General features: G+C 49.2%; 1 protein-coding gene across 5 annotated transcripts in view; it reads right to left on the reverse strand.

Moving 5' to 3' along the window:
* DPF3 (double PHD fingers 3) overlaps positions 1-15,251 on the reverse strand; it is a 293,574-nt gene that overhangs the window by 100,076 nt on the left and 178,247 nt on the right. The gene's annotated exons all lie outside the window — the stretch shown is intronic.

Raw genomic sequence — 15,251 nt, forward strand, 5'->3', positions numbered from 1 at the left:
AACCAGGAGATCGGGGAAGAGGTAGGTGTGCAGAACCGGCTCCATCTATCCACATTAATCTCACACTGCTAATGCTAATGCTAAGTCACTTCAGTCGTGTCCGACTCTGTGCGACCCCATAGACGGCAGCTCACCAGGCTCCCCAGTCCCTGGGATTCTCCAGGCAAGAACACTGGAGTGGATTGCCATTTCCTTCTCCAATGCAGGAAAGTGAAAAGTGAAAGTGAAGTCGCTCAGCCGTGTCCGACTTTTAGCGACCCCATGGACTGCAGCCTACCAGGCTCCTCTGTCCATGGGATTTTCAAGGCAAGAGTACTGGAGTGGGGTGCCATTGCCTTCTCTGAATCTCACACTAATAGTTCTTAAAAGCTACAAAACCAAATCCAAGCAAAAAGCTTCCCTTATCTCCTTCCCCAACATCACAGACAGTAACTGTCTTAGAGCAGATCCTTTTGCTAGAAGAGAGATTCTCAAAGAGTAATCCCCAGACCAGCACCTTCAGCAGCACCTGGGAAGCTGTTAGAGACGCAGATTCTTGGGTTCTGCCCCAGGCCTACCAGATCAGAAAGTCTGGGGTAGAGCCTGGCAATCTGTGTGCTAACAGGCCCTGTAGGTAACTTTGAATACACACTACAGTTTGAGAACCACTGTTAGAAGATTGAATATTTTGAGGCTTGACTCCCACCCTGCGTCTGCCTGCCCTTCTGGATGGATGGTGGTGGCAGGCAGGGGCAGTGGGAGGCAGCCCTGAGATCTGTGTTCCATTATTAGAAGTAACAGAACCAGATGGCACATGGAGGTCCTGGAAGCCAGACCCCTTAACCACGATCCCTACATGCAGAGCTTTCCAGGTGGAGCTTCATTTTTTACCACCTGCTTATACAATGTCATCCCTTCGTCACCAGGTCTTCAAGAAAACATTTATTAAACACCTAGTGTGTGCCCAGTCTTGAGGTACCAGAAGACAAAGATGAATGAGCCCGTCTCCTCCCTCCAGGAGTCCGCAGTCTAGCACAGGGGATACACACATCAGCTAGCAAGGAGGGAGGTGGGACCCATGCACCACTGTGAGCCTGTGCATGGCACAGAGGAGGGCCCAGTGCCTGGGTTTGAGGCAGGGATGGGGGGATAGCTTCCCGGGGGAGGTGGATGAGCTATGGCATGTGAGATAGCAGGACATCACCAGGCAGACAGAGGAGGAGGGCCTGTGGGCACCAAAGCACATTTCACCAGCACCTCTGGGACCTGCAGGATGTTTAGTAAAGCCGGTGGGAAGCAGGCTTCGGGGTGGGTGTGAGGAGACTAAGGAGAGGAAGGTGGGTGGGACTTTATTCCGACAGTGGGAGGCCAGGGGAGGACTGTGTGTATCCGGAGGACCTACTTTATCAGATTTATATTTTAGAGATACCGCTTAAGACTCTAGTGCGAAAGATGGATTTGGAGATGGCAGGAGGCTATTTTAGGGCTTCCCTGATGTCTCAGATAGTAAAGAATCTGCCTGCAATGCAGGAGACCCAGGTTCGATCCCTGGATGGGAAGATTTTGTGGAGAAGGGAATGGCAACCCATTCCGGATTTGATGTAACTATAAAGACATCCTGAAATCACCTAAATCTAATGTCAAATTGAGTCAGACATGACTGAGCAACAACAACAACAGAGGCTACTCTAATTTTTAATGTGTGAACAATGAGGACTTCAGCATAGGAAGGAGGTTAAAGAGAGAGAATCTGGTAGAAGTGGGAGCAGGTGGGAGGAAGCAGCAAGGAGGAGCCTAAAAAGACTTCGGCCAACTTGGCTTCCTGGCCACGCACCATCCAGCACCCGTCCACCTCCCCAGCCTCATCTGGAGCCACATTCCACCTCCTTCTTGGACTTCCTGCCCACTGACCTTTCATTTCTTAAACAGTTTTCCTTCCACCACAGAGCCTTTGCACAAGCCTCTACCCAGAATGTCCCCCAGCCCCAGTTTGCCTGATTAACTTCAGTTAATGATCCTTCATGATCCTTCAGTTCTCCAGTATTTCCAATCACAATTAGGACCCTGGTGTGTTATCTTCCCAGGATGAGTCATGTATCAGTACTTGTCTCTCCCACTAGCAGCAAGCATGGCAGGCCCTGAGTGTCTGGACACTGATGCAGCCCCAGTGCTCAGCTCGGGGCCTACACTTGATGTCAGCTAAGGGAAGCAAATGCAGATCATGGCATCTGGTCCCATCACTTCATGAGAAATAGATGGGGAAACAGTGGAAACGGTGTCAGACTTTATTTTGGGGGGCTCCCAAATCACTGCAGTTGGTGACTGCAGCCATGAAATTAAAAGACGCTTACTCCTTGAAAGGAAAGTCATGACCAATCTAGACAGCATATTGAAAAGCAGAGACGTTACTTTGCCAACAAAGGTCCGTCTAGTCAAGGCTATGGTTTTTCCAGTGGTCATGTATGGATGTGAGAGTTGGACTGTGAAGAAGGCTGAGCTCCAAAGAATTGATGCTTTTGAACTGTGGTGTTGGAGAAGACTCTTGAGAGTCCCTTGGACTGCAAGGAGATCCAACCAGTCCATTCTGAAGGAGATCAGCCCTGGGATTTCTTTGGAAGGAATGATGCTAAAGCTGAAACTCCAGTACTTTGGCCACCTCATGCGAAGAGTTGACTCATTGGAAAAGACTCTGATGCTGGGAGGGATTGGGGGCAGGAGGAGAAGGGGACGACAGAGGATGAGATGGCTGGATGGCATCACTGACTCGATGGACGTTGAGTCTCAGTGAACTCCGGGAGTTGGTGATGGACAGGGAGGCCTGGCGTGCTGTGATTCATGGGGTCGCAAAGAGTCGGACACGACTGAGCGACTGAACTGAACTGAACTGAAGGGAAGCAATAAAAACACCCAGGCTTCTGATTTGGGCAGTGGGGTAGAAGCATGTAGCAGGAAACTCAGATTTAAAGAAGGAAGGGAATGAGTTCAGTCTGGGGTGGAGATTTTGGATTAAGTTATTCCAAATCGCCACCCTCACCGTGGAAGAGCTGCCACAGTTAAAGCAGGATTCCCCAGTCTGCGGCTGGCTTATACACCTGGAGTTTTAGGAAGGAGATGCGGATGTTGGAGCTGGCAGGGTGGCAGTAGAACTTACGGATCAGGAAAGAATGAGGAGAGGAAGAAAAAAGGTGTGGACACAGGACAGAACTCAGAAAACACCAGTATCTTAAGAGTCTGGTGGAGAAAGAGAAACCAACATAAAATTTTTGTTAAGAAAAAGTTACACCCACCAGACTTCCCTGGTGATCCAGTGGCTAAGACTCCACCTTTAAATGCAGGCAGAGGGGTTTGATTTCTGGGTGGGGAACTAAGATCCCACACACCAAAACTAAGAGTTTCCATGCCCAAACTAAAGATCCACATGATGCAACAAAAACGGAAGAGCCCGTGTGCTGCAACTAAGACCAGGGACAGCCAAAGAAATAAAAATAAAGAAGAAGAAAGAAAGACTCACGCAGGAGTGAGTAACCTAGGACAGAGGAGCAGGGTTTCCAGGTGACATTAGAGAAGACACCACCAGTCTCAGTTCCTGCTAACAGCTACTGATTGTGTACCACATGCCAGGCCTGATCTGGGGCTTCAAGGACATTTGCTCACAGCCACACGCATCCTCATTTTCTAGAGGCAGAGCCTGGATAAGGTCAGATGCCCTAGAGGGTCAAGAAGGATGGGGCCTGAGAAGAGACCACCAGGCTATTAGTAGGTCACCTAGTGAGCATGGAACCCACAGACTCCCAGAGGATAAAGTAAGGCTGCAGTGAGCTAGGATGCTTCTGGAAATGAGGAAGTGGCGATGGGGGTGACAGACCATTCCTTCCAGCATGGCTGCAGAAGAGGAAGGAGTCAGCAGGTGGATGGATGGGACTGTGGAGTCCACAGAGACTGAGCAGGGCTTGTCCTTTAACAGAATAGATCCTGAGCAGGCTCGGAGACTAAGGGGAAAGAGGCAGGAGGCAGAGGGGAGTTTGAAAGGCAGGGTTAGGAGAGACTGGAGTTCATGGGCAAGATGTGCTGTGTGTGTTTAGTCACTCAGTCGTGTCTGACTCTTTGCAACCCCCTGGACTGTAGCCCGCCAGGCTCCTCTGTCCATGGGGATTCTCCAGGCCAGAATAGTGGAGTGGGTTGCCATTTCCTCCTGCAGGGGATCTTCCCAACCCAGGGATGGAACCCAGGTCTCCCGCATTACAGGCAGATTCTTTACCATCTGAGCCACCAGGGAAGCCCATTGAACAAGACGCCTGACCCCAAAACAAAGCTGCTGACCCAAGTCCCAGTCCTTCAGATGACTTCATCCTAGGGCCAAGAGATTTCTAAGATTTATTTTGGCTGAAGTGCATTCTAGATCAGACTGCTGCATCAAGATGAAAAGAAATGCCTTGGAAATCCTGCTTTGACTGGTTTGGAAGAGAAGGAACATACAGCATCGTCTCACCTTCTATATGGATTTCATCACATCTTCCTGCCACTCTGAACACTTGTGAACCAGTTTTGTAAACGGGAGACCAGTGCATTCAGATAGGGTCCCGGGGTCAGGAGGGCCCCACACTTAGTTTAATGTTTTGCTGTCATTAAAGGTAAATGTTTGCTGTCACCTTGAAATTTTTAATACTATGAAATAAAGGGCCCCTTATTTGCATTTTGTACTGATCCCTGCAAATTATGCATCTGGTGGACTTCCCCTGTGGTCCAGTGGTTAAGATGCCACCTTTCAATGCAGGGATCATGGGTTCAATCCTATATGCTGCATGATGTGACAGATAAAAAAAAAAGCATCTGGTCCTGGAAACCTATGGAAGCAGGGGGTGGAGTTCTGGGACTGTCATTCCAAACAGCCACCCTGGTCATGTAAGAGCTGCCACAGTGAATGCAGGACCCAGCCAGCTCTAGTCAGGAGTAAAGTTCCCCTCTGAGGTAACTATTAATAGGAAACCTGGCCAGAGTGGTTAGTCATTCAACAGTGGGCATTTTAGTGCCAGCGACAGCTCTGGCCCTGCTTCTAGGGCAACCCTTCCTTCAGAGAGACAGGATCTGTCTTGGAATATGGGTAAGCTGATCTGAACTGCCTGGGTTCAAATCCAAGCTCTGCTGCTGATTGACTGTGTGATCTTGGGCGAGTGGCTGAATCTCTCTGTGCCTTAGCATCCTCTCGGGAAAACAGGACGATCACGGCAGCCCACCTACCACACAGCTGGGAGGCTATGTGAGAGAATACATGGAAAGCAGTGCAGGGCTCGCAGTAAGCCTCAGCCGCTATCAGCCATCGTCCACACTGCGGATCCACAAAGGGAATAAACCCTAAAGGCGAGGTTGGGGGGGGGTGAGAGGAACTAGCAGTTTCTCCTCTGAAGTCTGGGGTGAAGGAGTTGCAAGAAAATAGAATGTTGGGAAACATACATTCTGAAAATAAAGTATTAGAACCATCTGCTATCCTTTTATCACGTCAGCAATCTCACTCTGGAATTATCTGTCGTGCAGAATCAGACTGAGCCCCAAGACAGCTGAAGCATTCAGAGAGGGCTTCGCCCCCTCCTCCGGCTCCCATCTCCCTCCCCAGGGCAGGCTCCTTGGCCAGGTGCCTCTGAAGCCAGCACCCCGGGACCAGTGAACTTTGCCTGTGCACAACCTAAGGTCCTTCTTTTCACCTTGGCAGCTCGCACCTGGATCATGTGTTTCCAGCACGGCGCACATGGAGAGGGCCGGTTGTGACAATGAGGAAGGTCTAGCTTGCCTCCCTCTCTCTCCTTCCCCTGGGGCAAATCCATCTGTCAAGCTGCAAAATGAGAGCTTGCCCACTTCCCTACCAGAGCTGGAGTCTCCAGGCAGGACCTCCTGTCTGGAGTTATGAATACCTTTAGGGCTGCCCCAGAATATTTACAGCACGATGCCACCACCACCTCCCCCAACAGCACTTCAACCCTACATCCCTCACTCCTTCTGAGGATGAGGGAGGATGGGGAGGCAGGGGAGGAGGGAGGAAGAGGAGGAGGAGAGGAACAATCAAGGGCAGTGTGCGTGAACAAAGCCGGCTGCAGAGACAGCAGAATCCTTCCTGCCGGGGAGAAGCGGCCGCCTTCCCCACTGATAACTTAATGACTCTGGCACATTTTCATCAGCCCAACTTGGAGCACGCAGTGGGTATCTGAGCCAGTGGTTTCCGAGAGCCTGAAAGCAGCGACTGAAAGCAATTACGGGATGAGTGTCCAAGAGACAAAGCCTGGGCCTTGGGAGTCACCAGGCTGCATCTCTTTCCCAGCTCTGCCCCCTGGCACTTCCATACAGCCCTCAGGATGCCACTTCCCTTGCTCTGCAGCTCAACTTCCCCTTCTGTAAAAATTGACCCAGCGGGGCCTGTCACCTGCCAATGCCTCCAAGGCAGCCTGCTTACAGACTATCGGGCAGGCACACATTCTTACACGGAGCCTCACGATAGCTCAGGAGGTAGGGACTGTCACCCCATCTCACGGAGGAGGAAACTGAGTCTGGGGGCACTGAGACCACTCACTGAATGGCAGAGGTGGGATTTGAACTCAGGCCTGTTGAAGAACACAGACCCAAAGATGCGCTATTCAGTCTCCATGTACTGCCCCTCCCAGTGCCCGGAGCTGACCTCTACGGCCTCGTGCCCTCTGCTTCCGGTGGAGTTTGTATTGGGAAGGATGGAGGGTGAGAAGAGAGGCACTGGGGATCTTCTCCATGCCTGTCCCTGCTCAGGCAGCACCCCTGGAGCAGGGTGACCCTCCCCCCACACCCAGTCTCCCCTGTGAGCCAATGTCCTCCCTGCTCCTTGGGATTCAGGATGGGGAGGGTTCCCCCTCCCTTGCTGGCACCTTTATCCTGCCCACACCTCCACAGTCACACCGTCATCAAATTCTCTGCCATTCAGCCCTTCTAAGGTTGAACTCTATGGCCAGCTGGGGCCAGGACATAAAAAAACAGGGGCCATCTAGACAGGGGACTCATACTAGTAGGACCAGGCTGGTGCAGGTGTTTGGGGACACCCACACCTTCCTGACTTCCCTAGTGGTTCAGATGGTGAAGAATCTGCCTGCAATGCAGGAGACCTGAGTTTAATTCCTGGGTCGGGAAGATCCCCTGGAGAAGGGAATGGCAACCCATTCCAGTATTCTTGCCTGGAGAATTCCATGGACAGAGGAGCCTGGTGGGCTACAATCCAAGCAGTCACAGAGAGTCGGACACAACTGAGCAACTAACACTGACACCTTCTTGACAACCGTCAGTGTTCTCTCTGGAGAACCATCAGGGGGTGGTGCAGGAATGTCTACACCAATCCTCCCCACCTCCGCCCAGAGTGAGGAGAAGCACCAAGTGAGAAAAGCCCTGCTGTGAGTGAGCTTGGGACTAAACCCAGGGGACCGCAAAAGCCATTAGCTCAGACTTGTGCATGCAGGGTGGAGTGTTAATCCCTACGACTAAGTTAAACACCCAGTCTTTTCTCAAGAGTCAATAATGGCTGTCTAGAACTCAAGCAATGAAAGTGATGGCTTCACCAATGAATGGCCCAGGTCCTGTAACATTCAGGCACCAAGAAGGTCCTCTTGGGCAAGCCCAAGTGGGCTTCCCTCCCCCATCCTCTCGAGCCAGAGGCTGGCAGTGGGGGTGGCCCTCTGCACACCTGGGGTCTGGCCTTGGTGATGACACTAACCCATCATGTACCCTTACACACAAAAAAAACCTTTCTGGGCTTGGTTTCCCTATTTATAAAACATGGCAGTTGCCTCCGACCATCTCTGAGTCTTCCCATTCTAACACTGCACATCTCTTTGTTTCTCTGGGTCCTCTGGGTCCTCCAACAGCAATGACTCCCTCAACTGTGACAAAAAAATGACGTAGGTTCCCAGCAACAGGATCCACCCAGCAGCTGCCTCCGCCCCTCCCCACCCCACCAAGCCAGGTCGGCAGAGGCCTCTCTGTGGCCTCATGTTTCTTTCAGGCCACCCTTGGCACTTACTTTAAGCTGAACTCTTCTGGACAGAAACACAAGGGTCTGGAGGAGGGGTAGGGTATAACATCTGGATTTTTCAGAGCCATATTTCCCAGGGCCTGCACTGACCCATGTATTAGGAGAGAGCCCAGAGCCAGGATCTACCAAATGCCAGTGATCCACAAGTCCTGTGTCTGCATCAAGGGAGAATGTTCTGCATATTTGAGGAATTTACTGTATGTGAATGTGGCTACAGGTTTAACAAAATAAAATACAAGAAGAACGGAGATAAGCAACAGGGCTTCCATTTCAAAATACTCTATAACCTGATTCTGTATCCCCAGCAGAGAAATGCAGAAACTCCCCACACCAAAGCATTAAATGTGTTGGTGGAACTCTTTATTGCACCGTTGAGAAGCAGGGTAACATAATTCTGGTGAACTCTGAGGTGAGTCATCCTATGCCAGTTAATTGGCTGTATGACCTTGCTGCTAAGTCACTTCAGTTGTGTCCGACTCTGTGCGACCCCATAGACGGCAGCCCACCAGGCTCCCACGTCCCTGGGATTCTCTAGGCGAGAACACTGGAGTGGGTTGCCATTTCCTTCTCCAATGCATTAAAGTGAAAAGTGAAAGTGAAGTCACTCAGTCGTGTCAGACTCTTAGCGACCCCATGGACTGCAGCCTACCAGGCTCCTCCATCCATGGGATTTTCCAGGCAAGAGTACTGGAGTAGGGTGCCATTGCCTTCTCCAGTATGACCTTGGGCAAGTTACTTAATCTCTCCAAACCTCAGTTTGTTTGACTGTAAAATAGAGATAACAATAGTTTTATACCTCATATGGATATTGTCAGAACTGAATGAAAGTGAAAGAAAGTGAAAGTCGTTCAGTCGTGTCCGACCCTTTGTGACCCCATGGACTATAGAGTCTATGGAATTCTCGAGGCCAGAAAACTGGAGTGGGTAGCCACTGTTCCCTTCTCCAGGGGATCTACCCAAACCAGGGATTGAACCCAGGTCTCCCACATTGCAGGCAGATCCTTTACCAGAACTGAATGAGTCTGTACAGCAAATGTTCACTAAACACTAGCCATTTCTGATCATGAATTTAGCTCTATCAGAATGCTTCCCTGGACCCTCACAACTCCAGCAGCCAGAGCACAGAACACAACTGGGGACTCAGCTTAAGTGTGAAATAAGTACCCTTTCTTGACCTAGTACAAAAAATAAATATTTATTGAGCGTATTTATGAACCAGGCAGTGAACTAATGGTTTTCACACATAACAGTCTCATTTTACCCTCTTGAAAACACTCTAAAGTCAATCTTATTGTCCTCACTTGACAGAAAAAGAAACTCAGGCACAAAGAGGTTTTCATGATTTGCCCAAGGTCATGGCTAGGTTATGTCGTAGTAAAGATGCAAATCCTGGGCTTCTGATTCAAGAGCCATCTTCTTAGGACCTTATAGAGATGCTGCCTTTGATTCTTTATTCTAGTGAATCATACATTAGCCCATCCTTAGCTTCCCTGGTGGCTCAGTGGTAAAGAATCTGCCTGCCAATGCAGGAGACACGATTTCACTCCCTGGGTTGGGAAGATCCCCTGGAGAAGGGCATGGCTACCCACTCGAGTATTCTGGCCTGGAGAATCCCATGGACAGAGGAGCCTGGTGGGCTACAGTTGGTAGGGTCGCAAAAGAGTCGAACACAAGTTAGCAACTAAACAGCAACAACGATTAACTTAAAGAGTAAAATATCATTCTTTTTTTAATCTTCATTGAAAATAATTTCAATAATAAATATAACCATCCACAGTTCTGAGGAAGATAAACACAGAAAGGTTAAAAAAAAAAACCAGATGCAATATCTTAAAGTGTGGCAGCCCCCAAACATTTGGGAATCTGGCCAGTGTCCTCTCTTATGGGATATCTGGGTGAATATCTGACCTAAATGCTCCCTCAGATGCTTTATTTATGAGACCCAACCTACCGAGTACGTCTCAATGAACCTTACCTGAAGCAGGCCCCCATCCACCCATGACATCAGTATAAGTCCCTCACTAACTCTGGGGAAACACGTGTTCATTAGCATCTATGAGACATCCCTGCCTGGATATCCTGCCACATTACCTCCTCCTCCTCTAGAATATTGCAGTTAAGCCTCCCTCGTGTCTCCACTACTCAGGCTCAAGACTTCAAGAGTTATTCCTGCCACCTCCCTCTCTCTCGCACCCTACACCCTGTCTGTCCTCTGCCAAGTTCTGCGAGTTTCTTTTTCATAAAGGCTCGCCTGTCTGCCCCATCCATTTTGTTCCTGTTGTCACCACCATCCAGACTTCATGTCTTCTCCTTCCCAGAAGAGGCTCCTGTTAGCCACAGGCTTTGGGGTCTCTTCCCTGAACACCTAACCCTAGAGATGAACCATTCCAGAGATGTCTCCAGGACCATCCACAACTGACCATGGACATACAGGCCAAACTCTAAGCACTTCCGCCTGGTGTTTCAAGCATCCTTATCCAACCCTGTACCTCCCAATCTCCCTCCCCAAACACTCTGTGCCAGCCACGCTGGTCTATCTTCTATCCTGGTGTGTGCAACCCACATTCATCAACATTTTGGGAGCAACCACTGGGCTGGGTCTGGGATGCAAGTTGCATATGACACAGCCCCTCTCAGAGGCTCACCGTCCAGCTGGAAGAATGGACAAAGAGACAAACTGTTATCATGCGATGTGAGAGGCAGCCTGTGCAGAGGGAGATATAAGGCAAGGCAGACTCTGGAGGAGGTGAGTACCAGTGGGGGATAGCGAGATCACAGAGGACAGAGACTGCCCACTGGGATCAAATCTTGGCTCTGCCGGTTACTCACTGTGTAACCTCAGGAAAGTTAAAAAAAACCCTCTCCTCCTCAGAATCCTTATCTGTAGGATGGAGATGATCACACCATCTATCTCCTAGTACTTTCTCAAGGATTAAAGAATTAATATAGATGGGACTTCCCTGGGGGTCCAGTGGTTAAGAATCCACCTGCCAATTGCAGGTGACGCGGGTTCAATTCCTGATTCGGGAACTAAGATCCCACATGCTGCAGAGCAGCTAAGCCCATACACCATGCACCCTGAAGCCACCCTCTAGAACCTGTGAGCCGAAACTACTGAAGCTGTGCCATCGAGATCCTGTGCTCTGCAACAAGAGAAGTCACCGCAACGAGAAGCCCGTGCACCGCAGCTAGTAGCCCCGGCTTGCTGCAATTAGAGAAAGCTCTGGCATAGCAACAAAAAGTAAATAAATATTTTTAAAATATTTTATTTAAATATGAAAAAAAAAGAATTAGGATAGATGAAACCGATGGAACATTCCAGGCCCATAATATAAATCAGCAGACTTTTGCCTTTACTATTACTACCTCCCTGCTGACTCCCACATACCCCTCCATCCCTAGAGACCTCAGTCAATTCAGCATACCCTCACCAAGGACCTGTGTGGCATCGTAGGGAAGCACCCTCTGCCACCTCAGTCCCTGGCCCTGGCCATGCCCTCCCCTGGATTCCTATGGTGCTCACTGTCTTTCTACTCAAAGAAAACTGCCTGTGTTCTCTCCTCCTGTGACAGCAGCCTTCTCTTGCCAACAACACTGGAGACAGAGGAAATGAAGAAAAGGCAAAGGTGGAAGAAACAGTCATTAAGCACATACCATGCATGTGCAAACATTTTTATAGACATTATCACAGGCAGCTTTCTCAACCGCATCCATCCCCGGTTCACACCTCGGGACAATGGACACTCCCAGCAGCAAGATGATTTTCTTGAAAAATTCTGGATAACAAGCTAACAAGCGGCAGGGCCACAGTCTGACCTCAGGCTTCTCACACCAAAGTCAGCACACCTCCTTCTTCGTGCAGCTCTTGCTAACCCACTTCCCTGAGCCTCAACCAGGACTTGAAATAAGAGAAATCAAAAGGCTGTGCACCAGGCCCTTTGACCCCACAGTTCTGCTTCTGGGAAAAATAAAAGCGTTATGCAAAGATAGAGCTGCAAGACTGTTTCTAATCACAGACAAGTTTTGGTCCAAACATCCCATAAGTGAAACGATGATTGGGCAAACTGGGACATGGCCATATCATGGAACACCATATGGCCCTGAAATGTTGTCATAAAAATGTCCCTATTGACATGGAAGGATGGTCCATGTGTGTTGTTGAGTGGGGGTGGGTTAACGCGGTACATATTATTTATAGGGGAGAGAGGGTGTAGTAGATGGAGACCATAAAGAGAACCCTAAAACAGGATACAACGAAATAAAATTCAAGTTATCTCTGAAGAGTAAGATTATGGGTGATTTTTAGTTTTCCCTTTATGCTTATTTGTAACTTCTGATTTTTCCACAATAAACGTATGCTATTTCTAACTGGATGACAAAGTAATACAAAGGGCTTGCATATAGGTATAAAACAAACTTAAGGTTACCAAAGGGGAAGAGGGGAGGATAAAATAGGAGGAGTACAGGATTAACAGATGCACAGTACCATATACAAAATAGACAAAACAGCAGGATTCACTATTTAGCACAGGTAACTACTGGGCTTCCCAGGTGGTGCTCGTGGTAAAGAACCCACTTGCCAACATAGGAGACATAAGAGACGGGGGTTCAATCCCTGAGTCAGGAAGAGCCCCTAGAGGAGGGCATGGCAACTCACTCCAGTGTTCTTGCCTGGAGAATCCCATGGACAGAGGAGCCTGGCAGGCTACAGCCCATAGCATCCCAAAGAGTAGGACACAGAAGCGACTTAGCGCTCATGCATAGGGAACTATATTCAATATCTTGTAATAACCTATAATGAAAACAACTGAAAAGAGAATATATAGGATACATAAATATATAAAACACATGTACATATAATCAAGTCACTTTGCTGTACATTTGAAACTAACACAATACTGTAAATCAACTATTTATACTTCAATAAAATAAAAAGAGGGTGTGGGTTACAGGCAAGGCAACTCTAGGTTTGGTGATCAAGGACACGGTTCTTGAGAGAGTGAGAAGGTCTGAGGGCATGAATGAGAAACTTCAATCACTCCCCAGCCCTGTCTCTGACCAGCCCTGCTGTGACAACCTGCAACCTGAGTCCATGATGCGAGGACACTTAAATATTTAAACAATCCCAGCTTTGCAGGAACAAATGCACAGGGTCTCTAGGGATCAATCCTATGCCATAGGCCCTGCTCCACAAATCACGTTTCTGGGGCATGGAGCCTGTCCCACCCCTCCCCCGCCGCACCCCACACAAGGACCTGCAAGATAATATCCGCAACAACTGAGTGATGAGCCCAGCTTCCCTCCAGCGACAAGGGCAGCCAGCCTGAAGCCCACATTATTGGCTTTTCTGCTGCAGCTCGAAGCTAGAAGCATGTGAGCCTTAGAGAATGTGGGGCCTTAATGCCCTCAGAAAATTTTTAATAAGACTGCAGTGGTCATCTGATTCTTCCTGTGCACTCAGGTACGAGGGGAAACGGCAGTGATTTTTAAGGAGGCTGAGGTCAAGCAGCCCTGGAGGAGCACACGGCAACCCACTCCAGTATTCTTGCCTAGAGAATCGCATGGACAGAGGAGCCTGGCTGGCTGTGGTCCATAGGGTCACAAAGAGTCAGACACAACTGAAGCGACTGAGCACGCACACACACACGCACAAAGTCAAGTAAAGTTTCTGAAACTGTGGGAGCAGCTGGGGCTGCTCTAGGCCCCCGCATGTCGGTCTCCTAATGTCCTATACCCCAACATACTATGTCCCAGGGAAAGAGCCTCGCTATTAAGCCTGGGAAGAAAGGAGCGCATGATGGGGGAAAGGCAACTGACTAAGGAGGTCTAGAGACTCAAGAAAGGAGCTGGGGCTTCTGCGGCGGTTTAGTGCTTAAGATTCCGCACGTCCAATGCAGGGGTCCCAGGTCTGATCCCTGGTCAGGGAACTAGATCACGCATGCCACAACTGAGATCCAGCGCAGACAATTTTTTTTTACAAAAGGAGCTCCCAGGGCTTCCCTGGTGGCTGCGTAGTGAAGAATCATCCTGCCAACTCAGGAGGTACAGGTTCAATCCCTGATCCAGGAAGATCCCACATGCCACAGAGCAATGAAACCTGTGCACCACAACTATTAGGTCTGTGCTCTGGAGCCTGGGAGCCACAACTGCAGAAGCCTGAGCACCCTAAAGCCCGTGCTCCACAACGAGAGAAGCCACTTCGATGAAAAGCCTGGGCTCCACAGCCCCTGCTCGCTGCAACTAGAGAATGCCCGTGCAAAGTAATGAAGACCCAGTACAGCAAAAGTGAATACAAAAAATTTTCAAAAGAAAAAAAAAAAAGGAGTTCCCCATCATTGACAAATGAGAAAAGTGGTGTCATAGCCACTTGAGGGGTGGAATCAAGGTAGATCAAGGGGGTCTACCCCCAGATCCTGCTTTTTGTCCCAAACATGCTCCCTGGGGTCTATCACCTGGAAGACCCAGGCCCTATTCTGACACTGGCCGAACTGGACAGAGTTACAAGCCCACCAGGTTTCTAGAAGGGAGGCAACACAGTGAAGTTATGCACCACACAATCAAAACTACACTTCAGTGGGGTGAGGGCGGTAGGGGACAAAGTTCTTGCTCATATGGAGACCGAGTTGAGACTGACAAGACTCAGAGGTGAGTCAAGTTCCCAGGAGGGCTTCCATCACATCTGTGTGCCTTCTGTCACTAATCTATCCTAATAACCCAGTTAGGGGTGGGAGGTAGAATGATTTTAATAGATTTAAATTGAAAAGGCTCAAAATTATGTAAACTATTCCATTCCACTTCAGCTATAATTACTACCTGATTCCAGCTTGCCAACCTGACACCGGGAAGCCGGCTGTCAACAGTGGACAGGGCTTCACCTCATAAATAAAATGTGCTTGCTCATTCATTTATCGTTAAGGCATGTTGCTTCCTCAGCTTTCAGGAGAACCCACGTCTCTTTCGGTGTGCAGCAGGACATATTTGTTATTGCTGTTGTGTAGTCATTAAGTCACGTCCAAATCTTTGCCACCCCATGGAACGCAGCACACCAAGGCTCCCCGTCCTTCACCATCTCCTGGAGCTTGCTCAAATTCATGTCCATTGAGTTGATGAAGCTGTCTAACCATCTCATCCTCTGCTGCCCCTGTCTTCTTTTGTCTTCAATCTTCCCCAGCATCAGGGTCTTTTCCAATGAGTTAGCTCTTCGCATCAGGTGGCCAAAGTATTGGAGCTTCAG

Source organism: Bos taurus, chromosome 10, assembly GCF_002263795.3.
Source record: "Bos taurus isolate L1 Dominette 01449 registration number 42190680 breed Hereford chromosome 10, ARS-UCD2.0, whole genome shotgun sequence".
In the NCBI taxonomy this organism is placed as follows: Eukaryota; Metazoa; Chordata; class Mammalia; order Artiodactyla; family Bovidae; genus Bos; species Bos taurus.